Consider the following 26,172-nt stretch of genomic DNA (forward strand, 5'->3'; position numbering starts at 1 on the left):
GAAAAGAGGGCAGGAAAAAGGGAGGGGAGAGAGGAAAGAGAGGAGGGATTCCTTGAAGGGAGCCAGCCCTAGCCGCTATTTGTCTCAGGAAAGCTGGCTCGGGGCCAGACGCAGTCTGCCCCCGGGCCTAGCCTCCCCAAGGCCAAACGGGTCTGGCCCCGGCCCCGCCCCCACCCCGTGGGTCCCTCTCCCTGCCCCCGCAGCCCTTTGTCATCCCCGGCCCACCTTCCGGCAATTGTGACCTGGAGGGGCGGCCCCCGCGACGGCCGCGGCTCTAGGAAACCGGCGTGCTAGGCAACCATCCTGACCCCGCCCCGCCCCGTCCCGCCCATTCCGCACAGCTGGCCCAGCAGTCCCGCAGGCAGCCGGTGTTCGCTCTGCCCCCGGCTGGGACCCCGATCCAGCCCTGGCCCTGGCCTTGGCCACCTCAGCGCTCCCCCCAGCGCCTCGCCTTCGATGAATGGGGCTCTCCTGGCGTCCCCATCTTGCCGGAGCTCCCGCCGTCTCCGGACTGTCGGCCCGCGGGGCTGCCCAGCGCTCCTCGGTACCTTCAGGGAGTTCTCGGGCTTCGGCTGTCGGCTTTTCCAGGAAGGCGAATCGGGGGAGAGAATCGGCCTCCCACCGCCCGACCACAAGCTCTGACGAGTCTTCCGGAGCCCGAAGTCACCGCTCCGACGGGCACAGGAACAGGGATCGAGAGAGGAACCGAGAAAGAGACCGTGACCGCGAACGAGACCGTGATCGAGAGAGAATCCGAGAAGAAGACTGGGAGAGAGAACGTGAGCGACAGCTAGAGCGAGAGAGAAACCGGGAGCGGGACCGCGACGGCGACGGCGACGGCGAACTGGGAGCCGGGGATCGAGGACGCCCCCAAGCCGGCGCAAGTCATCGCTGGAGGTATCGCGTCCGTCCTCCCGGTTGTTCGGGGGTTGGAAGAGGGAGGAGGGAGGACGGCCCGCGTGCGCCCGGCCCCCGGGGTGGGGAGCGGGGGTGGCGGGACTGAAAGGTGGGATGTGTCGGAGGGAATTCGGGAACTCCCGGCTACCAAAGCTTCGGGCTGTCAGGTAAATTATGGAAGGTGATTCCTGGGACGAGACGGGACGGACTCGATGACCCGGCTCCCGCGGTGTCTTCGATGACCCGGCTCCCGCGGTGTCTTCGATGACCCGGCTCCCGCGGTGTCTTCGATGAGGTACTTGGATCCGAGAGTCAGCTCCCCGGCCCTGGAGGCCACATATCCGAGTTTCATTCGGGCACTTTCCTGTTATCTCTGGGATGAGACGGTCCCTGGGCAGCCCCATCCCAGTCTCCCTAGCGCTCGCTCCCAAGAGTTCCTTTGGCCGGCAGTTAGCGCTTCTACCCAGAAGGCCCCGAAGAATCTGACGGTTCTGGGCAAAGCCTACTGGGACTAGGGATAGGAGCTTCGGGCGGGGAACCGGGGGCGGAGAGGGCGAGGGCGGCTCCGAAGACTGAACGACTTGTGCGGTTGGAGCGGGAGTTGAGGTGAACGGCTCGGGGCTGGCGGCGGGTCAGCTGGCGGCTGCCTGTGGAGAGTAGGGAGAGGAGTGCCATGGGAGTAAGGGTGACACAGGGCGTCACAGGAATCGGAGCGGGAGCAGCCGTCCAGGAAAGGCAACGAACGTTGGCTGGCCCGGGGACTTGGACTGGGCCGCAGAAGCTGAGGGGCAGTGGGTTGCCATCGGGGCTTCGCGAGGACGTTTGGGGCATTTCAGAGCCCCCCTAATGGGGAAGAGACTAGGTGGGTCTCAAGTATGCAGGGGAATGGCGGGAACGGGAGCACTGGAGAGATACTTGGACTTCCTCGGGCCTTCCAGCTGGGCTAAAAGTCCCCGATCCAGGGCCTTGCTGCTTGGCCCACGGGACAGGATGTTGGAGACGGTAGTGGGGGGGAAGAGGGGAAATTAGCAATTTTCCATCCTGCATTGGTGCCTGTTCCTGCCCACTCCCCATGATTTCTTCGCCGCCTCCCTCATCCCTCCCCACCGTGATTCCCTACCCCCCCCACCATGATCTCCCCCACAGTTGGGAAGGCTAGGTTAGAATTCGAATGACTCGTTCCTCAGGTCTAAGTAGTTGTTCTTTTGGTTACCGTGAAGCTTGGTTGCCGCAGTCTGCAGCAGTTCCTTACTCTGTGACCCCAGGCGCATCCGGGTCAATCCCTGGGCTGCCACCCTCTTCCCTTCCAAATGGAGGGTGGATGAACTCAAATCCAAGTTCTGCACAGCTACCTCCTCGAGTTGCTTCCAGCTTTCCTGTGTTCTGTTCCCCAAGTCCTTCTGCCTCTGATGGTCACTACCTGCTACCCTACATTGTGGACATGTGGAGATAATAAAAATCAAAAGTGGCTTGGAGGTACCCCCATTTTGACGATTACTTCCATAATAGAGGGCTGAACCAATTGGAGTTTCAGGTCCCAAATGACCTTTGGGGCACAAAGTTGGGGAAAGGCATCTTGCCTCCTTGGTCTCCATGGGGAAATCCTACCTCGAAGGGGTGTTGTTTCCACATTCCTGGGTTAAGGAACTGATCCCTCCTTGGATTTCTCCCTAGGCCTTTCCTTCCAGACTGCCTGGTGGCAACACAGATCTCTTCTGTCAGACGAACTCCTAGCCCAGTTTTCAATGGAAAGCTGAATTTCCAAACTGCAGCTGGGCCCCAAAGGAAAAAGCAAGTTGGGGAGGAAAAGCACAGACTTTAGAATTCCAACATTTGGATTTGGCTTAACCAATCTTACGTGTATCATCTACAGCTGGAAGGGACCTCTGAGGCCAGCTAGGCCAGATCGCTCATTTTATCGAAAGGGAAACAGACCCCTGAAGGGAATTGATTTGCCCAGGGTCACAGAAATAGGTGGGCTTTAAATCAGACGCTCTGACTTCAGGGCTACTAGCACTTTGTGGCTTCTATCCAAGGCCTGATTGACTAGTCATATGACCATGGAGAACTTTTCCAACCTCCGTGACTTGGTTGGGGCCCTTCTTGGGCCTTAGTTTCCTCATTCATAAATTGAATAGATTGGATTAGATGGTTTTTTTTTTAACAACACTTTTTATGCTAGCAAATAAGTAATTGGGGAAAAATAAACAGATGCTCATCTGTTGGAGAATCACTTGATGCATTGTGGTATTTGATAGGTGTACTCTTTTGGGGGGTGGTTGCTCTTTACAATTACATTGTTCATTAGTATTTTATTTTTCCTAATACATGAAAAGATAGTTTTTAACATTCATTTTTGTAAGACTTTGCATTCTAAATTTGTCTCCCTCCTTTCCTTACCTCCCTCTCACCAAGACAACAAGCAATCTGATATAGGTTAAATATGTGTGACTAGATAAAGTTGAGTCCCTTCTAGTTTATGCTCCTGTGATCCCTCTAGACATCAGTTTCTGCCTATCTAAAATGAGCCTATTTCTCTTCTCTACTTCACAGCAATATAGGGAGGAAATCACTCTGTAAACCTTAAATTTTTCGTGGAGAAATGGGGTCTAAATGAGGTGATTCCTTGTGATGTCTCTTGTGATGGAGAGAGCTCTCTGCATTTGGAAAGGGGATTATGGGGACTGAATGTGGATCACAACATAGCATTGTCATCTTTTTTGTTGGTGGTTTGCTTTTTTTCCTGCTTTCTCATTTTTCCCCTTTTGATCTGATTTTTCTTGTGCACCATAATAAATGTAGAAGTATGTTTAGAAGAATTGCACATATTTAACCTATATTGGATTACTTGCTGTCCAGGGGAGGGACAAAAATTTGAAACAGAAAGTTTTACAAGGGTGAATGTTGTAAAGTATGCATGTATTTTGAGAATAAAACACTATTATTAGAATTTTAAAAAAGAAAGGGGGTCTGTTTCGATGCTGGTGTAGAGTGTAAGCATTCGTTGTTCACACATTACAGATAGTGAAATTATGGTTCAGAAGGGGGGAATGACTTGCCAGGATCTCAGCCCCACCCTATCCTAGGGAACTTTGATGAAGGTGTTGATAGATGACAATTCTTGAGACTCCTGTTCTGATTACAGACCTGTTAAGTGAACTGGGTTGACTGCCCTACTTAATGCCAGTCCCTCCCTCTCTGGGAACAAGAATGAGTGGCTCGGCACTGAGAGCTTCATGGTGGTTCCTAATTTCCTGGTGGAGGAATGCCTGGAATAGTTGGCAGTAACTGCCACCCCAGGGTGAGGTAGGGTCTCAAGGAAACTGGAACTTCTTCGATTACTTAAAGGATCCGAGATCCAGAGCTTGATGGAGTAGCTATTAGAGGCTATCTAGGCTGATCTCATTGAGGAAGAAATTGAGGCCTAGGGAAGGGCTAGTGCCCAGCACATAGTTAGCGCTTAATAAATGCCCCATGCCTTTGCATAGGATTGTTCCACATTTTTTTAAGTCTCAGTTTTCCCTCCTATGGAAATCGAAACTCCAATAGTGATAAATTCTTGGCCATAGTGATGGGGGAACCCTGAAACTGTCCCGACTTTGAGATAAACACTTGAGAAACTCTCCTTGAAGGGGGGTAACCAGAGAAAGAAAAAAAGATCAACCCAGTCCTCAGTCAATCTACAAACATTAAAACACCTACTGTGTAAACTAGGCTCTGTTAGGTGCAAAACACCTACTGTGTAAACTAGGCACTGTTAGGTGCTGGGGATACACAGCCAAAAGTGCACCCTTAAAGAGCTGACATTAGAATAGAGATCATGATTACTCATATAAGGAGAAACCTTGTAATCAGTACCTCTTTTGTGAATGTACTCCCACTCCCTTGGAAGCAATTGAAAGAAGCATGGCAGATGGACTGAGTTTTGAAAGAAGCGAGAGATACTGAGATAGAGAAGAGTAGGGGAAGGGAGCATGGGGGCCAGCAGGTGCAAATGCTGTGCAAGGCTGAGGATGGCAAGTGGACTGGTTTGGCTGGGTTACGGGGGAGGACCAGCACATATAACAGGCCTGGAAAAGTGACTAGAACCAGGTTGGGAAGGATTTTAAATGCCAAACATGAAAGATAGCTCTTGATCCTAACAGCAATAGGGACCAATGGACAGGCTCCCAACTCCTCCCTTCAGCTGGAACTCCAGCCCTTCCCTTTCTCCTTCACTTCCACTGGCTTTAGTTGCGCCTCAATTTTTTTTTCTCTCGATTCATTTGCTCTTTCTGTGTTTTGGGGAACTATACTTACTGAATATGAACCAATCAAATCTCTCTTTTTAAATCTAGTTCTGAGACATCCCCCCCACACCCCTTTGTTGGGAATGTGCTCAGCAATTAGGAGAGTGCCTTTCCTTTCCCATTTCCTCTCCACCCCAACTTTCATCTTTGTCTCTGTGTCCTTCCTTGGCTTTCCTTCCTCTATCTCTGTCTCTGCTGTCTTTTGTTATCTCTGTCTCTTTCCTGTCTCTCTTTTGTCTCTCTGTCTGACTCTCACTTTCTGTGTGTGTTTCTGTGTATGTTTGTGTGTTTCTCTTTCTGTGCCTGTCTTTCTGTTTCTCTTCCTCCCATCTTTTTTTCCTCTTTGTCTTCTTTTTTTTCTGTCTCTCTTCTCTTCGTGTCTCCCTGGCTGCCTCTCTCTGTCTTGCTTTGTGTGAATGTCTTTGTCTCTGTCCGCGTATATGTCTCCTGTGCCTCTTCTTCCCCCCACCCCCCATTACCCATTGCTTCACATTTGTCCCATTTGGAACAATACACGTATAGGCATAAACAAAAAATCTATGCAGAAACAATGACCATTTGGTCTTAGGGAGACCAGTAGCTTTTAAAAGAAGTGACTGACAGAAAGCAGGCTCTTCATGAAATATTAGTAAAGCATTCATTTCTGGGGGGGGGGGAGGCCTGTTGAACCCTTGGGTTCTATGTCTGCATCACAATGGGTAAGTACCCCCCTGGGGCTGGCCGCTCTAGTCCATTTACCCAGTCAAGACTTTTACTGTCTCTTGAATCCTCTTCCCCTTGGATGAGGATTGAAGACTCTTGGGGGCAGGGATGGGAAAAGGAGCTCCTGCTTCTCTGACAGACCCGCTTTGCTCTCCCCTCTTTTGTTGTTTTGATACTGAAGCTTTTCTTTTCGGCACCTAAACTATTTAAAAATATCTTATAAATGAAGAGGGATGATTAGCATACCCCCCAAAAAAAGTCACAATTAGGGTTAGGCTTTGTTTGAGTAGTTTAAGCCATTTCAGTGATCTGTGCCTGAATCTCCTTAGGGACAGACAAACTGCTAGGAGGTTAAACGCCACGGGGTTCATGTTTTAGGAGGGAAAAGAGCTAGATGGAGATGCTAGAAAGACAGAAACAGTGAGATACATGGAAAAGGAAAGGAAGATGGGAAGGAGTGAGCTAGAGATGGAAAGAAAATCAGAGACACAGAGGAGGGGAGAAGAAGGAGATAGAGGCAGAGTAAGACAAAGAGACCAAAAAAGGGAGAGGGAGAGAAAGACACAGAAGGGAGATGGGGAGAGGACAGAAAGAAATAGAGTAGGGGTCAGACACACACACACACACACACACACACACACCAAGAGACAAAGACAGACACTGAGAGGGGGAGAGAAAGAAAGGGTGCCAGACCGTCCAGCCAGGGCTGCAAGCAGAGAGCAGGGAGTCCTTTGTGGTCTTTTCTTTTCACAATGATGGTAGTAAAGCTGTATCCTGGGACTTGTCTGGAATTGAGATCCCCAGGGGAGGAGTGTTCCTCTGCCTAAATTGGTCGGCATAGAAGCCCCTTGCCCAGGGGCTCCCAGCCAGGAGGGGTCAGAGGCAGGACGGCACCTCAGGTCTTCCCCACTCTCAGGGTAAGTCTGCAACCCACTACTTACTGAGTATCCACTATTCCCATTCTATCGGGCCCCTCCCAGAGTTTCTACGCAGCATCTAAATATTCTGTACCCTAGTTATCAATAATCTCCTAATTGCTTAATCAGATGATTTTCCCCTGGGGTCATGTGGCAATAGAGCTGCTGGATTTAGCCCTGTTGACCAAGCCTTTCCTCCTGGATACTTTCTCCCATCTGGATTTCTGTGGCATTTCTCTTTCCAGGTTCTCTCCTCCCTGCCTGACGCATCTTTCTCAGGATCCTTTGTTGGTTTCCATTCTTATAACATTCTTGCCTCTCAGCCTCTCTATCTCTCTTCTGTGTGTGTGTGTGTGTGTGTGTGTGTGTATGTGTGTATGTGTATGTGTGTGTATGTGTGTGTGTATGTGTGTGTGTGTGTCCCTTCCTTTCTTTTTCCTCTCATTTCCTCCAGCTCTCTCTCTCCTTTTCTCTTGAATCCTCCCTCCCCTATCTCTGTCTCTTTCTTCCTCCTTCTCTCTTCCCCCAACACAGAGTAGACTTATTATTCATGTTGGAATCATTTCTGAATCAGTGGATTGTGTAAAAGTGGACTAAGAACTTGTTAAAGCAAAGTTTGAAATGAATATAATTAGAAGGATAAAAATAAAAATTATGATGGGCAATTGAAACAACTCCAACGTGACTTATTTAAACCATTTAAATTTATTACTATCCTCACAAAATGGGGCTAATAATAGCACCCACCTCCCAGGATTGTTGTGTGGGTAAAATTATACATACATATGTGTGTGCATACGCAGTGCATATCATGCAGCTCACATGTACATGCAGATATGCAGAGCCCATGCATAACATATGTATGTGTGGACACATATGCATTTGTCTATATATACATGTGTATGTATGCACACATAAATCTCTTGGTGCCATTTTGAGCTTTAATGACTTAAAGCTCCACTAAACGTTTCCCTCTCTTTCTCTGTATGTATGTGTGCATGTATGTGTACATGTATGTGTATATGCACGCACACATGTATGTGCATTAGGAAAACCCACACCATTGAAATGTTAGTCATTATTTTTAGTGGTGGTGTTACTAATAATGATAACATTTTCATGCCCCAAATGGGATACTGAGATGGTGCTAGGTATGTTTAGAGGGAAGGCAGCTTTGAGGAGAGGAGGCCTTGAAAGAGCAGCTTCAGGTAGCCCATTCAGATTGGAGGTAACCCAATATGAAACCATAATAAGAAATAATTATTAGTAATAAACAAGTTTAATAATTTAATAACCTTAATGATTAACAATAATGTTTATAATTAACAAGCCAAAACAAGAAGCATTAATTATTGATTATGCTATCAAACCATAATAATAAATAATGCTAACAATAAGAAACAATTATTAATAAACAATTTTAATCATTAACAAACTTTAAGGATTAGCAATAAATAATGTTAATAAGCTGCAGTAAGAAATAATCATAAAAACCATGAGAAATAATTGTTGAAAAACAGTTTTAATAACTAACAAATTATAATAATGTTAATGATAATCCACGATAAGAAACGATAATTAGTAATTATAGTTAACAGACCACGATTAATAATAAGCAACTTTAATAATTAACAACTCTTTATAATGTTAATAATTAAACCACAATAAGAAACAATAATTGATAATTATAATAATAAACCTTAATGAATAATTATTAATGATTAATACACCTTAATGATTGATAGTAAACAATATGCTTCAATAAGAAAGAATAATTATTAACAAGCCATGATCAGAAATAATTATCAATAATAAACAATTTTAATAATTAACAAACCTTAATAATAAAAAGAGCTAACATGTCTCTGGTGCTTTAAGGCTTGTGTAGCACTTCACAGAAATTATCTCATTTGAGCCTCATGTTATTGTTCAACCCTGGGAGACAAATTTTACAGATGACTAAACTGAGGCAGGCTGCAGTCAAGTGACAACCTAGGGACACAACTAGAAAGTATCTGAGGTGAAATTTGAATTTGAGACTTTATGACTCCAGTACTCTTACCCATTGTGCCATTATATCTTCCTAAACCTCAGTTTCCTCATCTGAAAAAAGAGGTGTGATAATGCTTGTCTTAACAGCCTCAGAGGGTTGTCAGGAAAATGCTTTGCAAAATTCAAGAGCGCTAGAGAAACGGGAGCTTTAATAGTCATTACTATTATTATTATTAACAACAATAATGAAGGTGGAGTGAGAAAAAGGGCAGAAAGCAGCCTGGATTTTCCAATTCCTAATTTGAGATAGAAGGAATTTAGCACTCTTGACTACCAGGAGGTTTAGAGCTAGAAAAGGGTTAGAGATTATTGAGGCCGTCCCCCTCATTACACAAGGGAGGAAGCAGGCCTAGAGAAGTTAAGGGACTTCATTCCCACCCACCCCCATTTTAGTACTGGATGGGGAGCCTACAGTTAGTTCCAAGGAAGCCAACTTTCCTTATGGAAACATCAGTGGTGATGGTAAGGGAGGATCATCTGGAAGGTAAGGGAGGATCATCTGGAAGGTAAGGGAGGATCATCTGGAAGGTAAGGGAGGATCATCTGGAAGGTAAGGGAGGATCGGGAAGGCCAAGTTGTTGCCCTGCCCAAGTCCTGGAGATTAGATGAGTGCTTGTTTTGGATTTCCCTGCCCTCTGTTCCCCCCATCCTCGGGGGCCAGGGCTTTAGAGGAGCTGAATGATGTGTAGCCAGGGGTAGGGGCTTATGTCTCCCATCCTGTCTGGACAGGCTTCCAACTTAAACTAGGCTGGAAGTAAGGCCTCCCATTGTTCTCTGGACCTTCAGGGTTGGGAGAGAATGAAGGCGATGGGTGGGACCTCCAGGGTCTTAGGGGTTCCAATCTTCTGAGGGAATTCCGTTCTGTTGGGGGCCAGGTGTGAGGAGTGTGTACCATTAATGCTCCTGTCATCCTACCTCTTTCCTGGAGCCGAGGGACCCTAACTTCAGTGCCCCATACAGGCCTTGGGTCTTCCCAATTGGGTTTGCTGCTCACTCCCACCCCCATCGGAGCTCCTATTCCTCAGTTTCTCTGCTCAGGTGGAAAACATTGAATTAACTGAATACTCAGTGGGCCTAGGCCCCCCCTAATCCTCTAGGGGAACAGTGCTTGTGGCCCTCACTGAACTTGGTCCTGTCTCACAAGGTCAGCTTGCAGGGATAGGGATGGCCTTCTTAGAACAATCCAGTTCATTGCTACCAACATTATCAAGTACTTTCTAGGGTACTGGGGATATAAAGATAAAAGATTAATTAGGCCCCGCCCTCAGACAGCTGAGCTTTAGGAAGGGGATACCATATAGTATGGGGGTGGAGAGTGAAGGGGAAAAGAATCCCTAACATTTTCTGATCCTGACATTTCTTATGTGTCTATTGTGTGTTGGGTTTTCTGGATAAGCTATACAAAATTGAGACAGGCCCTGACCTTATGGAGCTTACATTCTACTTGGAGGTGGAGGAGATATTTGTTCACAGATAAGTGCCTAAAGGACACACACACACACACACACACACACACACACGCACACACACACGCGCACACACACATGCACACACACAATATTTCAAAAGTTGTTAAGTTTTAATAGCTTCAAAAATTCAGTTCTGACGTATCCTGTATGAGAGATGGTAGGTTTCTCTCCTATCTAGCCTCTCTACATCCTCCATCCCTATCCGTCTCTCCGTCTTCTGTCCAGACTAGCTGTCTTGCATCTTTTATCTCTCCCTTTGTCTCTCTAAAAGAAGTAGCCAGCGATACTAACAAGTTGAGAAGTCGGAAAAGGCTTTCTGAAGGAGGTAGGAGTTGAGTTGAGCTGTGAAAGGAACTTTAAGAGGCAGAGGGGATTGCCCAGTTTTAACAGCTTTTAGGTCTTATGGCCACCTCAGATTCCCAGAAGATAGTGGAGGGAAATAGAAATCATTCCTTCATTTCCCTACCTCTCCTTAGGTTGCATTCTCTACCCCCCACCTCCCCACTCCATTTCCTAACTCTCATGTCTCTATCACATTTCCCTACTCTTCATTTCCCTGCCTCATGTCCCCACCCCCATGTCATTACCTTCCATTTCTTTGCCCTCCCATATTCCCACCACCACTTCCCTACCTCTGTAGCTGTCACTCCCTCACTTCTCTACCTTTTTGTTTTCCAATCCCTCATGTTCTTACCCCCCCCCCATTTCTCTTACACACCCTTACCCTGCCCATAAGAGCCTGTGCAAAAGAAAGTAGCAGGCTGAGGGAGGCTGTGGGAGCTGGAAGGTAGACCTGCCTCATCCTGCCCTGTTCACCAGGCCTGGTTGGCAAGGAAGAGAGCTGGCAGACCAGTTCAGTGAGGTCTCAGAGAGTGGGTGGTAAGCAAGGCTGTTCAGCCAGAGCTTAGGCATGCCGGCTGCCCTTCCAGAAGCTCTGGGATCTAGCTAGGCCTGTAGCACCTTGAAGGTTCCAGCAACAACAGCGTCTGTATCCCCTCACCTTTGGCCTGGCAAGAGGCAGGGCACTTGAGGGCCATAGTTGGGCCTAAGTGGGAGTGAGGAACAGAAGGAGGAGATAGAGGAGAGCTTAGAAGCTGTGGAATCTGATCTTGTTTTACAGAAAGAGAAACTGAGGACTAGACTGGGGAAGTGATTTATCTGAGGTCAAACACTTGTCCGTAGCAGGGCAAGGAGATAACTTTAGAGCTAGGAAGGACCTCAGAAACCATCTAGGCTTGTCCCCTCGTTTTACAGAGGAGGAAACTGAGACCTAGAGAGAGGAAGAGGCTAGCTCCAAATCACACAAGGAATAATATCAGGAGGCAAGATCACTCAGCCTCAGAAAGCAACTCCACTTCCTGCCCCAATTCTGGCCACTTCCTGTCCTTCAATCCCCTTCCATAAAGGGCTCACCTGTCTGCCTGAAGCTCTCTATTTGCCTAGAGACTGACAGCCTCAGTGGGAGCTAGGGTCTTCTGGGAATTGTGCTGGGCCTAAACCTGCTAAAAGGAGTTTCCCCTTTACAGGGAGGTGCCAAAGAAAAATCATTCCTGGTTCCTCCTCTTTGAGTCATATAGAGAATACTTGAGAATTCCAAGTCAGTTGGTATCATTTGAGAACCTACTATATGGTTCTATCTACATTGTCAGACTTGGTGTTTTAAGAAGACAGCTAGTCTCTAAGCTAGGGGACCTGAGGCTTGCCAGCTTTGACTCTGGTTAAGCACCTTACCCACCCTGGTCCTCAGTCTACAGAGAATAATGGGATGGGACTCAGTGATCTCCAAGGCCTCTTCCATCTCTAGGTCTAGGATCCTGTGATGACCCTGGCAAATCACTCCAGCCCCTGCAGTCCCAACTTCCTCTTCTGTACGATGAGGGGGCCGAACAGTCAAGACCCTTTCTGACCTAACCATGGGACACAACTCCTGCCCTCAGGAAACTTCAGGCCAGCCACAGAGAACATCTGCTAGACATAAGGCTATGTGTTATGGATTAAGGCACTGTTCTTAGAGTCAGGAAAACCTAAATTCAAATCCCTTCCCTGGGCCTCAGTTTCCCCTTCTGTCCAATGATGGGTTGGACTGTTTGAGCTAGGGTCTTGGGTATGACCCTGGATAAGGGACCCTTCCTTTCCTTGGCCTCAGTTTCCCCACCTGAGGATGGGTTATCCCCATGCCCATAAATTAGAGGATTTGGACTAGACTGGGGTTCAGGGAGGACTGAAAGAATCCCTAGAGGTGTCCATTTGGAAAAGAGAAGGACCCCAGGCGGCAAAGGCTTTTGGCTGCTGCCTCATCGTGCAAGTCACTGTGTGCTGAGCCGCTGGAAGGCTGGAATGACCACTTTCAGGCCCTGTTATAGGTGCCTCATCCACTCCTTTCTGTTCACTAGGCCTTGGGCTTTCCCCTCCATCTTCTCCAGGGTCCTTTCCCTGGATCTTTCCCAGAATGCTCCAAGTGACATGAAAAGAAGGGAAGTCAGTGGCCTGTGTTTATCACAAGAAGTCTTTAGAGTTAATGGAAACCCCTGTTTCAAATACTCTGCTTATACCACCCTTGAGAGGCAGGTAATATTATTCTCAGCTTACTGATAAAGAACCTGAGGCTCAGAGAGGAAAAGGGATTGATCTCTATTCATGTCACTAGTAAGTTTTAGAGTCAAGATTTGAAGCCAGGTCTCTTTTGTGCTATATTGCCATCATCATCTCCCGCTATATGAAGTCATTCTCTTAGGAATCCCCTCCGACTGGAATGGTAGCCTGTTTTCCAAGTGGTAGTCAACCCCCTTCACTTTGAACAAGCGTATTGAATGTTGTTGAGCAGACAGAACAGTTAGGCTTAGTATAAGGAAGAGTTTCCTAACAATGCTGTCTCAACAAGTAGTGGCCTGCTGTTCATGCAGAGTCTGGATTTTTCACTTGTGGGAGAAGTTAGAAAAAGAATTCCTGTTCAAAGAAGGTTGCAACTAGATGGCCTTTGAATTGAGATCCTATGATTCTCTCCAGGAATGTGTTATGAGTTGTTTTGTTGTTTTTTGAGGGGAGGGGGCAGTGATGGATGGAGTTTGGGATAGTAACTTTCGGTTTAGATTCTGTCCAGCAGAGGACAGTGGTGGGACGTTTACCGCAGCTTCTAGAAACAGCCCACTTCATCTTTATTGGCTGTGGGATGCTCCCATGTCACTGTGCCAGTCTGATCACTGCCTACTGTACTGGTGCTATCTTTTTGCCAAGGATGATGCTAGGGCCCTTGGGAGTGTGTGTTGGGGGAGGAGGCGTCCACTAACCCTCTAAATGATGCCTTCGGCCTTCCTTACATGTGAGTCACTTACCCCTTGGCTCCCTGGACAGCCTTTGTGGGCTATCTGCATCCCCCATGAGCCTGCCAGACCTAGAGGGCAGGATTGCAGAAGGGACTCGAGGCAGAGAAATGAATTGGGATAAAAGGCTATTGAATGAGTCCAACCAAGAGGTGCTGAAAGCCTAAAATGGGAACCCCATTCATAAAGGGAGAAAGGGGTGCAGATTGGAGAGCCTCTATAAGAGATCAGAAAGAGTTGGCAGCTGAAGGATGCAAGTGTGCATGAGAGAGAGAGAGAGAGAGAGAGAGAGAGAGAGAGAGAGAGAGAGAGAGAGAGAGAGAGTTGCTGCCAAACACTATTATGCATAACAATGTCTTTTCAAAGAAGCTTATAATCAATCCACATATTGCTTTTGAAACTGTAGAGTTTATATTTTCCTTCTCGTCTATATTTTTAAATGCTTTACTGGAGATTTTTTCTTTTCTTTTTTTTTTGGGGGGGTAATATGATCACTAGTCCCTGTCTCTCACACCAGCGAAAAAAAGAAAAACACAATCCTTTCAGCAAATCTACAGTCAATCACAATATATTCCCCATGTTGGCCATGTCCAAAAATGTATGATGAATTCTGCATCTGGAGTCCATTGCCTTTCTCTCAGGAGGTATAAGTAGCTCGAGTTGTTTTGTCTTTGAGCTTATTCTCTGCTCTCCTTATCTCTTCCCACCTGCCTATAGAGCTAGGTCCTGATTGATGGGAATACCCTGATTGCATGCACATATTGGAATCCAAACTCCAAATTTATAATGCAATTATATTTAATTATATATTATTAAGGATGGTCATTGGTTCCAGCTCAATAGTAATATGCTATGTCAACTCGAATGATAAGACTGCTTCAAGGGAATTTGTCATTTACACTGATTGGGAAGGACCTAGCTGTCTGTAATTGTGAGCTTCCTTCAAAGCTCAGTTCTATTGGCCAAGGCCAAGGTCTGCTCCTCCCAAGTGATAGTGCCTCTCCACTTCCAAATGATCATAAAAAGCAAAAAAACTCTTTGTACTTATTTATATAAGTGTGTTGTTTCTATCAACAGGCTGTGAACTGCAGGAGAACCGGGGACCATCTTGATTCTGCCTTTGTGTCGCCATCAATTCATAGTAGGTGCTTGTATAAATGCTTGTTTTGGTTTTTTTTTTCTAAATTGATTCATAATTCCTGGGTTATGAGTCTGGGTGACTAGAAGAATGGGGGTCCCCTTAAGAGAAATGGAGAAGTTAAGAAGAGGGGGAAAATGTAATGAAGGTTTTTTAACCGTGCGTTATTTGGAATAGTGTTGGTCCAGTGGGAAGGGGGAAGAGCAGATTACTTGTCCAGCCACCCAAAGTGTGTTCCCTTTCCATAATCCAAACCATGGGTGGCATTACAAGTTGGGAGGTGGAGGGTCTATGTAGGACTCGTCGGGAGAGAGAAGAGCACTGGTATGTTAGGGAATCCCAAGCTCAGTTTATTTTTGAGTGGAGTCCAAATTCTGGCATAATCAATCATTCCCTTAGTTCTCTCTGTTCCATGTCTTCTGACATTCTCTGGTCTAAGAAACCAGCTCTCATTTCTCAGTCTATGGACCTATGTGTACGTCCCATTCCCTTCATTGCACCTTAACCATCCTGCCTCCTCTAATTCCTTAGGGTTGAATCTGGGAAAGCTGCAAATTCCCCATCTGAATCCCCAGCTGTAATACACAGCCCCCTGACTTGGCTTTTCTTCCTAGGTTTTCAATTCATCTCTGGTGCTGATTCACGTTGGGACCTTAGGCAAATTCCTTTGGAATAATGGCAAATAAGGGCAGCTAGGTGGCGCGGTGGATAGAGCACCAGGCCTGAATTCAGGAGGACCCGAGTTCAAATCTGGTCTCAGACACTTAACACTTCCTAGCTGTGTGACCCTGGGCAAGTCACTTAACCCCAGCCTAAGGTGGGGAAAAAAATAATGGCAAATAAAAATAATAATGGTGCCTTCAGTTTTTCTAGGTCCATTCTTGGAAAGATCCTCAGACTTTGCTAGATAGAATGTTATCTGATCTTCATAGATTCCCTAGGAGGTATACAGGGATAAATGCTAACCTCTCCAGTTACTGCTAGGAGAAAGCAGATTCAAAGAAGCTGAATTTCTTGCCCAAGGACATACATAGAAACTTAGTGAATAAGTATCTGGGACCGGCCTTGAATCATGAGATCCTACATCTAGAGCTGAGAGGATTCTTAGAGGCTATCAGTTCAGTCTCCTTGTTTCACAGAAGACGAAACTGAGGCTCCAGAAGGGAAAGGATCCAGAATTCAAACTCACACTCTGACTCTAAATCCCATCCTCGTTTCACCAAGCATATTCTCCCATTTGCTACACTACATTTGGCAGCTATAGAGTTCTAGCAGATAGATGTTGGGGTAACTGAAGTTTCCCATCACTCCCACATTATTTAGGATCTCTTGTGAACTCTGCATCTATTTCCCCTTTCTGACCAAGTGGTCTGTAGTACACTCTGATGACAATATTGTTTCTATTTTAGTTGGGATTCACTCCATTCTTTCTATAATGCTTCCTCCATTAGAACATTGATTTTTCACACCTGATTATTTCATCTTAAGAGACATTATTGCTCAAACCTTTTTACTTATTCAGGTCCTTTTGGATTAAGTTGTGTGCATCTTCAGAGCTTTATTTCAGGAATGCATTTCCTCTCACCAAGTCTCAGGAGTGCCCATGAGAGTGAATTTGTCCTGTTGCTTATAATTCATATTTTGGACATTTGAGTAATGGATCCTTTCTCTTTTGAATCTTTGCTTGTGTGACTTTTTGGGTCTCTGTTGCTAATCTCCTTTTCTATACAGTAGCTTCTTTCTAGAGTTTCTAACTTGTATATAAACATAGATAGGTTTTCCTCCTACCTTTTTTCCTTTTTGTTTGAAAGACTTTTATTAGATTTGCAAGGTGCCAGGCAAATGTTTTGTTTTGTTTTTTAAGAATAAATCTTTATTGTATATACTGCTACGTTCGAGTTTTATGTTGCTTAAATTTTTCCTCTATCCTTCTCTCACTTTTTCCTAGAGAGCCATCCCCTTTAACAGAGGGGTAGGTGTTTTTGTTTTTGTTTTTTTAATTTTAAACAAATACAAAATTTGAAAAGGAAAAAAAATTGCCATGTGCACAACAGATCATAAGAGGATTCAACATAAAAATGCATTTGCATTTCAAGAAAATCTGTGTAATATATACATTGTTTTCAAAGCTGCTCACTTTTTCTTTGCTTCCTTGTTGATTTTCTTTTGTTCTCTGCTGTGTAATTGTTACTTTACTTTTTTCCTCTCCTTCCCCCATCATCTCACGCTGATGAAAGTGACAATTGAATGTGGATATATATATGCATGTACATAGATATCTATAAACATATACACACACACACACACATACACACATGTTCACTCACATACATCTGTAAGCTTGTACTGAGCTTATTTCCTCCTATTAATCTGTTTCTTTAAAAGTGGATATCATCGGGGCAGCTAGGTGGAACAGTACATAGAGCACGCGCCTTGAAGTCAGGAGGACCTGAGTTCAAATCTGTCCTCAGACACTTAACACTTCCTGGCTGTGTGACCCTGGGCAAGTCAGTTGATCCCAGTTGCCTCAAGGGGGAAAAAAGTGGATAACATCTTCCTTCATAAGTCAGATTTAGTCCGTTTTTCTAAAGCAGCCATTTCTTCATTTCCTACACCTCAGCAATATTCCAACATCCTATCTGAGAGATTGTCTCTGAAAGGTTTTTCCCCCAAAATTTCCATGTTCCTTCTAATCTTGGCTACATTGGTTTTATTTATAGAAGAAAATTTTAATTTAAAATAATCAAAATTATTCTTTTTATGCTTCAACAATGCTCTCATCTTATAATATAATTAAAATCTGATACTGCTAAATCTTCTTCCTTACATCTTTTCCCCCTGGTATTACTTCAATATTTAGACCTATTTTTATAAAACATGGTATTATGTTTGTGTCTGTTTTTGGTATTTTATACTGTCTAGGTATTTTAAATGTTCTAAAACAATATTGATATTGTAGACACATAGTATAGTTTTATTTTTCACTTTTGATTAAATCTATTTTAACTTTAACTTTGAGATCCTAATTACCATCCTGGCTTTTTTTTTTTTAAAACATATTAAATCCTGTTGCTGCCCTTTATTTTATCTCTCATTTTTATGTTTCCTGAAAGCAACATATTTTTGAATTCAAAATTTTCATCTACTGTTTCTGTTTTATGGGTAATTTCATCCCATTCACATTCTAAACTACAATTATTTATTGTGTATTTATCCTTCATGCTTATATATGTGTATGTATATGTGTGTGTGTGTGTGTGTGTGCATGCGCGTGTGTAAGATTATACTTAACTTTGCTAAGTTACCTGTGGTTGTAACCCAGCTTTTTTGCTGTGTTTTTTTTTAAACTACAGTCTTTCAGTGTAGTACCTGCTATATTTTGTGTAATCCTTATTGTAGCTCCCAGTAGTATTTTTTTTTTGAAGAGAAAGTCTAAAGTAAAGTAAAAGAAATGAGATACCCACAGATAGGATAATGAGTAGAATCTAGTAGAAAAAAAAGTAGTAGTAGTAATAATTGACCTCAAATAAAGGCAAAGTTTAAAAAGATTCAGTCAAAAGAGAAATCTGCATTGCGTATCAGCTATATTAATATTGTTTTAGATTATTCAAAATAACTAGATAGTATACAGTTGGAATATTGCTGTGGCGTAGGAAATAATGAGTTCATAGATTTAGAAAAAATATGGAAAGACTTGGATGTTAAGTACCGACTTAGCACCTAGTAAGAACCTAATATCTCATTATCTCATTAGCACTTAGTAAGAACCTAACATCTCCCCCTTTCTTTTGATTTAGAACATAGGGGGTTTATGACCTTGAAACATAAATCCATCAATATGGGAGGCATTACACATAATTACATAAATTACATAAACACATAGTAACATAATAACATAATACATGCTAGAAGTATATAACAAATAACATGATCAAATAATCATAAATTGAGAATTTATAAATGTCCATAAGTCTATTGTCCATTAGTCTCATCTTGTGTTAGGAAATACAATGATTCCTGCTGGTTTTAAAGTTCTTTAACAGTCTTCTTATTAGCCAGGCTCTTTCAGTGTCAGATGTTTCTTAGATTTTCTCTTTTTCTGTCTTTCTCCAATGGACAAGGCGAATACGACTCGTTGGCACCCATCTGATTCCTTCTCCATCTGAAGAAATACAAGCAAACCCTCTCCCCCAGGCAATTAACCTATCTGGTCCCTTCCATTCACCACTTTCTGGGTCTCTCCACATCACCTGGCGATTATCTAAGGACAGTGGAGCTGCTCGCACTGGACACTGCCCTTCTGGTGGATTATAAAACCTGTCTGCTGGAGCCATTGCATCTTTGTCAAAAATTAGAAAATTAATGGTATAGAGGACTAAATTTAGAAGTTCTCCAGGGTTACCTGTGGCTCCCCCTTTCTTTTGTTTTTAGAGGAGTGTCTTAATGTCTCTGTTTCTTCTCTCTACTATTGCCTGACCTTGCTGATTAAAAGGTATTCCAGTAGTGTGTAATATCTTATACTGTGCACAGAAGTGCACAAAATGTTTAGAAGTATGTGCAGGTCCATTATCTGTTTTTATTTCTTGTGGCACACCCATAATTGCAAATGCTTGGGTAAGGAATTCAGTGACCATTCGGGCTGTCACTTTTGCTGTTGGCACTGCAAAAGTGAATCCTGAAAAGGTATCTACTGCCATGTGGATGAAAGACAGATGACCAAAAGATTTATAATGGGTCACATCCATTTGCCAGATTTCATTGGGTCTCAAACCACGAGGATTCTTCCCTGGAGGGAGTGTAGGAGTGTGGAAAGGAAGACAAGCGGTACAGCTTTTTATTATGCTCCTAGCTTCCTTTCTTGTTATTCCAAATTGTAAACATAAAGCTCGAGCAGCCTGATGATATTTAGAATGAGATTCTTGGGCTTCCTGAAATAAAGGAGTACTGGCTAACATAGTTAAAAGGCTATCTGCCTTTGAATTTCCATCAAAAATAGGACCTGGAAGTCCACTATGTGAGTGGGCATGCAAGATATAAATCTTGCCTGGATGCTTTCTCACTTGCTCTTGAAGTTCCTTAAAGAGCTGATAAATATTAGAGGCTGCAAATTTTATTTGGGCTGTGGCAATTCTTTGTACCACACCTACTGAATAGGCTGAATCAGTAATTATATTTACGTCTCCTGGGTAATAGCATGATAGCAAATAATTTATTCTGTTGAGTGGACTGAAAAGGAGTCCTGACTACTCTCTTTATGGTTAAATCATGAGAGTATACAGCACAAATATTTTCTTCGGAGGCATCTGTAAAGATTGTTGGTCCTTTCAGAGGAACCTTAGAAACCTTTTCTTCAAAAATCCATTTAAAGTCCTAAGAAGGATGTTATCCACCTTAGAAAAACAGAACAAAAAATGTTGTACAATATTTAACATGTATTGGTCAATCTGCCATCTGGGGGAAGGGATGGGGAGAAGAAGGGGAAAAGTTGAAACAAAAGGTTATTCAATTGTCAATGCTAGAAAATTACCTATGCACAAATTATTTGTAAAAATTAATTAATTAATTAATTTTTAGAAGTGTTGTGCAACCTTACATAGATGTATATGCCTGTGTATATATTTATGATTATAGGTATCTTGTATATATACATATGTGTTTTCATAAATGTATTCATACTTAACTATAGTCAACTTGGGGGAAGGAAGGGGAATAAAAGTAAAAAATGCACAGCAGAGAGCAAAAGAAAACCTACAAGGTAGCAAAGAAAAGATGGACAGTTTTGAATTCAAGGTGTTCTTAGTTCTATTATTATATACAGTTTCTTGAAATGAAAAAGTATTGTTACATATTTTGAATCCTTTCTTATATTGTGCTGTGCACATGACAATGTTTTTTCTTTTTTTCTATTTTCTTATTTAAGTTTTGAATAAATTATTTTTAGAAAAGAGAAAATCAGCAGAACTAATCAATACATAGGAAAAATCTGAAAAGTTATGCAATGTCACATAGCCATGACTCTCCCATCTCCACATAGGGAGATAGATATTTTATATAGGTATATGTTTTCTCATATCTCTTCTTTGGAGCCTAGCTTGTTCTGTGTCATTTCACAATATTTATTTTTTATTGTTTTAAGGTGGCGGTTCTTTCCATCTGCATTGATGCAGTCTTTGAAAATCACTTTCTTGAGTCTGCTTCACTTGTTACCAATTCGTGTAAGTTTCTTCTCTTTACTCCTCTCAGTCATCATCTCTTACAGCCCACTAATATTCCATCCACGTGCCATATACTTTGTTTAATGTTCCCCAATCGACAGGCATCCGCTTTGCCATTTCCAGTTGTGGCAAAAACATTCTTATGGGATATTGTTCGGTCTTCTCCGTCTCTGTACTGTGATTCTCTTATTTTAAGCAATGGTCCAGAAATCCAAATGTCATCCTTGGAACCTTATACCTTGAACAAATGTGAGTCTGAATTGGGGTCCTGGCATTTCTTAGCTGTCAAATGGAGATAATCAGACTTGCATGACCTCCTTCCCAGGTTTTTGGGGAGGAAAGCCATTTTTAGACCTTATAGTGCTAGAGAAGTGTGAGTGATTTCCTGACTTAAAGCTGCCCAGGTTAGCAGGCAAGATTCTTCTCTAAAGTAATGACAGCTGACACTTGGACAGAACAAAATGATTACATTGCATTTCATTTTTGTCATTTCAGCTGAGCCTTACCAAGCCCCATCGAGAACAGATAGTTAAAGCTTTGTCCTCACTTGACAATGAGGAGACCAAGACTCCCTTAAGAACTCCTGCGTTCTTTGCTGGTGCCCCTTTTGATAAAATTGCTCTTTCTCAGTGCCAGAGTCACTCTGACTCTGTACATCATGCCCAAGGAGTCACAGACTGAGGAGGCAAGGGTAGGAGACAGAGGCAAGGTGACAGAGTCTTTGATGTTCTGATGGTTCATCCTTTCTTTCCAAAGAGTACCAGTGACATCACAGGTGATGTCTTGACTTACACGTGAATCGAACTTAAGTGAGGCAGAGTTGCACCAAGTTGTCAGCGTCACTCTCTCTTCCTGAGCCATTGATGTCCAGGGGCAGGACAAAAGTCAGAGTGCTGATAGTATATTGACATGCAGTGACTGACCTTGGTGTCTTCTGTGCTTGGAGCTCTAAGTGCTCCACAGCACCTGCTTCAGCAGCCTTCAGAACACATTTTTCTCACCCGTCCATTCTGCCAGGGAAGGTCTTTATGTGCTTGGGCTAGACAAGCCCCGTAACTCTAGTCTAATGCGGCCTCAGACACTTCCTAGCTGTGTGACCCTGGGCAAGATGGACAGTTTTGTCGGTTCACCCTGTCTGCCTCAGTATCCTCATCTGTCAAATGAGCTACAAAAGGAAATGGCAAAATGCCCCAGTATCTTTGTCAAGAAAACCCCAAGTGGGGTCATGAAGAATTAAATATGACTGAAAACAATTGAACAACAAGGGGCAGGAAGTCTGGATTTGAAGTTGGAAGATCAGCTTTCAACTCTTAACTGTCTCTTCTTAATTGTGCAACCGGGGAAGTCACTATTCTGCAGACCTCAGTTTTCCCCTTTGTAAAAGGAGAGAATCTGATTCAGTGAACTTTGAGGTTCTTTCTGGTTCCATGATCTGTGGATCTGTGATCCTTTCTGAGCAGGACTACAGTAGAATCTCCTTTTTGGATGGGATCTTAGAGATCGTAGTGTTCATCCCCTCCCTTCCACATTTTAAAGAGAAGGAAAGAGGCACAAGAGAGGACAAGGGGCTTCAGAGCTATCTAGTCCCACCCTCTGATTTTACAAATGAGGAAACTGAGAACCCCCTTCTCCCACAGAGATGAAATAACTTGGCCAAGATCATATAAGAGTGAGCATCAGAAGTGGAGTTTGTGCCTAGGCCTTCTGAGTCCCATGGAAGCTGTGTGGCAGAGCTTCCATTTGAGCCCAGCTTTTCTCGGTTGGGAGCCATGTCCAGACCCTTGAAAGCTAAGGTGGAATGGCCTCAAATTCTGCCTCTGAGAGAGGAGGGAGACAGAGAAAGACAGAGGGAGTCAGAGAGAGGTCTTCTTGATGTCTTCATGGATAATACAGGCCCGCCCACCTGTCAGTATCACACTGCTCCCACCCTCACCCTCCTTCCTGATTCAGGCCCCTTTGACTTTAGAAAAATTCAGGAAATCCTAAACAATCAGCCGGGTATCCGGCCCCAGGGTCCTCGGCTCTAAATTTTCTGGCACGTAATAGGATGCCCAATTTTAGAACCTCATTGTTTTACAGAGAGTTTCAAAACTGAGAGAAAGGGAACAATGAGACAATAGCCAAGAGATATTAAAGCTGTAGCTTCATTTAGTTTCAGCCCCATCTGGGGAATGGATCTTGGGCCATTATTCATTTCTGGGGAAAAACAGCAGGGGGCAGGGCCCTGAGAGTGATTCAGAAGCAGGAGTGGCTGCTGCTTTTGGAGGCAACCTAAGTGGCTTTGTAGATGACTGTTGGGGGGCACTGGAGTGGACCTTGGAACATGGAATGTCCGGTCTGCTTGGGATCTTAGAATCTGAAATGTGTGTGATATGATAGAAGGGACCTAAAGCAGAAAGAGGGCATGTTTCTATTCCAGAGAAGCAGTATCACACAGTAGAGGGAGAGCTGACTTAGGAATTAGGAAGATGCAGATTCAAGGCTTGCTTTAGATGTGTGCTATGTGTCTTCAGTCTTTCAAACTCTTCTGAGCAGCTTTCTTAGATGAAGAATTACAGAGAAGGCACTGATAGTCTTTATTCCTTGTTGGGAGATAAGCTGATTCCAGAATCAGAACTCTTAGCAACTCTCGTTCTTGATGGTTGATTTTTGCTTTCAGACTGCCCACCGAGCTGGGTATTGGACACTTTGTATAACTGCTGTACCACTGAATATCCCCCTCCCCACCCTGGGCCTCAGTTTCTTCTTGTGTAAAATGTAGGAATTGGACTACATGATATCTAAGGGCTCTGACACTCCAGGTTCTAAGTTCCCTTCAGCTTTGAGGATCTGTCTGCCTCCCTTTTAGCTGTAGTGTTGATACCTTGATACTGCTGAGCATTGTATGCTCCTGAGACAGGAGCTGGTGGTTTCTTATAGAACAATAATATTCCCTAACATTCGTATACCACAACTTATTCAGCCATTCCCCAACTGATGGGCATCCACTCAGTTTGCAGTTAACTGCCACTACAAAAAGGACTGCCACAAACACATGCGGGTCCCTTTCCCTTCTATAAAATTTCTATGGGATATAAGCCCAGTAGAAACGCTGTTGAGTCAAAGAGTATGCACAGTTTGATAGCCCTATGGGCAGAGTTCCAAATTGCTCTCCAGAATGGCTGGATGTATTCACAATTCTACCAACAATGCATCAGTGTCCCAGTTTTCCCACATCCCCTCCAACATTCCTCATTACCTTTTTCTGTCATCTTAGCCATTCTGAGAGGTGTCTTAATTTGCATTTCTCTAATCAATAGTGATTTAGAGCACCTTTTCATATGATTAGAAATTTTAATTTCTTCATCTGAAAATTTTCTGTTCATACCCTTTGATCATTTTATTATTTGGAGAATGACTTGAATTCTTATAAATTTAAGTCAGTTCTCTGTATATTTTAAAAATGACGCCTTTATCAGAAATTTTGAATGTAAAAATGTTTTTCCAGTTTATTGCTTCCCTTCTAATTTTATCTCCATTATTTTTGTTTGTACAAAACCTTTTTAACTTCATATAATCAAAATAACCTATTTTTTGTTCAGTGATGATCTCCAGTTCTTCTTTGGTCACAAATTCCTTCTTCATAGATCTTAGAGGTAAACTATCCTATGTTCTTCTAATTTGTTTATACTATCATTCTTTATGTCTAAATCATGAACCCATTTTGATCTTGTCTTGGTGTACAGTATTAAGTGTGAGTCAATGCCGAGTTTCTGCAATACTGGTTTCCAATTTTCCCGGCAGTTTTTGTCAAATAGTGAGTTCTTATCCCAAAAGCTGGGGTCTTTAAGTTTGACAAACACTAGATTGCTAGAGTTGACTATTTTGTCCTATGAATCTAATCAATTCCACTGATTGACTATTCTATTTCTTAGCCAGAACCAAATGGTTTTAACGACTGCTACTTTGTAATATAGTTTTAGGTCTGATACAGCTAGGCCACCTTCATTTGCATTTTTTTTTCATTAATTCCCTTGAAATTCTTGATCTTTTGTTCTTCCAGATAAATTTTTTTTGTATTTTTTCTAGCTCTGTAAAATACTTTCTTGGGAGTTTGGTTGGTATGGCACTAAATAAGTAGATTAATTTAGGCAGTTTTGTCATTTATATTAGCTTGGCCTACCCATATATGGGACCTTTCTATCTGTCTTTGAGCTCTTTGGGGTATATACTTAGCAGGATGTCTGGGACCAAGAATAGGAAATCTTTTCAAACATAACCTCAAATTGTTTTTAAAGTGGTTGGAGTGATTCAGAACAACTTTGATGTCGGTATATTAGTGAGCCTGTTTTGCCACAGCCTCTCCAACACTGGCATCTCAGCCAATTTTCAGCGCTCTTGGGTTCTCTGAACACTGGGCTTTGTTTGTTTGTTTCTAGGGTGTGCTGTTCACTTCTTTTCTATTTTTGAATAACCTCAAATTATAGTTCTTTTCTGCTTTCTATTATCTGTGAGACTTGGTTTCCTCATCTCTGAAGTGAGTGGGAAGGTAGATTCTTCCCTATGTCCCTTAATCTCTCAAATGTGGTGCAGGATAAATGAAGATGTTCCCTGAAAGTTCCTAGCAGCTCCGAAAGCTTTTGTTTTTTTGACTGACCTCTGGCTCTCCCTGGCCACACAAGGCCTCCTTCTGCTGTTCAAAGATCTATCTTCTTATATCTCTCATGTGACAGCCAGCACCCAAATCATACAGAGACTCAGTCCAAACTGCTCATTGTTTGTTTGTTCAGCTCCCTGAGGTGATAGTATACCTCAGAGGAACAATTATCCTGGTTCTCTAGGTTGAAACATCTGTTTCCTCTTTCCCTTCTTTTCGAGAAGAACTCCACTGTGGGCCTCATCATTTTCCTTCTGTCTGGGGCTACAGAAGCCCTAGTGTACCGGGCCAGTCTCTAGGGGCTGGTTCTCCCTTCTGCTGGAGATTTCTCTTTGTTCTCTGGCTGTGAATTCTCTTCCTTCGCCTAAGTTTTGCCCTTTACTCCCTAGCAGGACCCAACTCAGAACAAGGACAAGGCCTTTGTGTTCTTTAAGGCGAGGATGGAAAATTGGGCTTCCTGTGGATTACTGTTCCCATAAATAAGGCCTTTGAGATTTTCCTGTGCCACATAGCTGATCTTAAAAGGAGTGCCCCTGA

At 43.5% G+C, this 26,172-nt stretch overlaps 1 protein-coding gene across 2 annotated transcripts in view; it reads left to right on the top strand.

Annotated features, from left to right (window-relative positions):
- Nucleotides 1-337: 337 nt before the first annotated feature.
- Nucleotides 338-26,172, top strand: part of ARHGEF9 (Cdc42 guanine nucleotide exchange factor 9) — a 262,559-nt gene continuing 236,724 nt past the window's right edge. The window contains exons 1-2 of one of the 2 annotated variants that reach the window (XM_074278058.1): nucleotides 338-897; nucleotides 14,724-14,787. The gene's annotated coding sequence lies outside the window, so the exon portion shown is untranslated. The remainder of the gene's footprint in view (nucleotides 898-14,723; nucleotides 14,788-26,172) is intronic. The other variant, XM_074278057.1, reaches the window with a different exon arrangement.

The sequence above is a fragment of the Sminthopsis crassicaudata genome, chromosome X, assembly GCF_048593235.1.
Source record: "Sminthopsis crassicaudata isolate SCR6 chromosome X, ASM4859323v1, whole genome shotgun sequence".
NCBI lineage: Eukaryota > Metazoa > Chordata > Mammalia > Dasyuromorphia > Dasyuridae > Sminthopsis > Sminthopsis crassicaudata.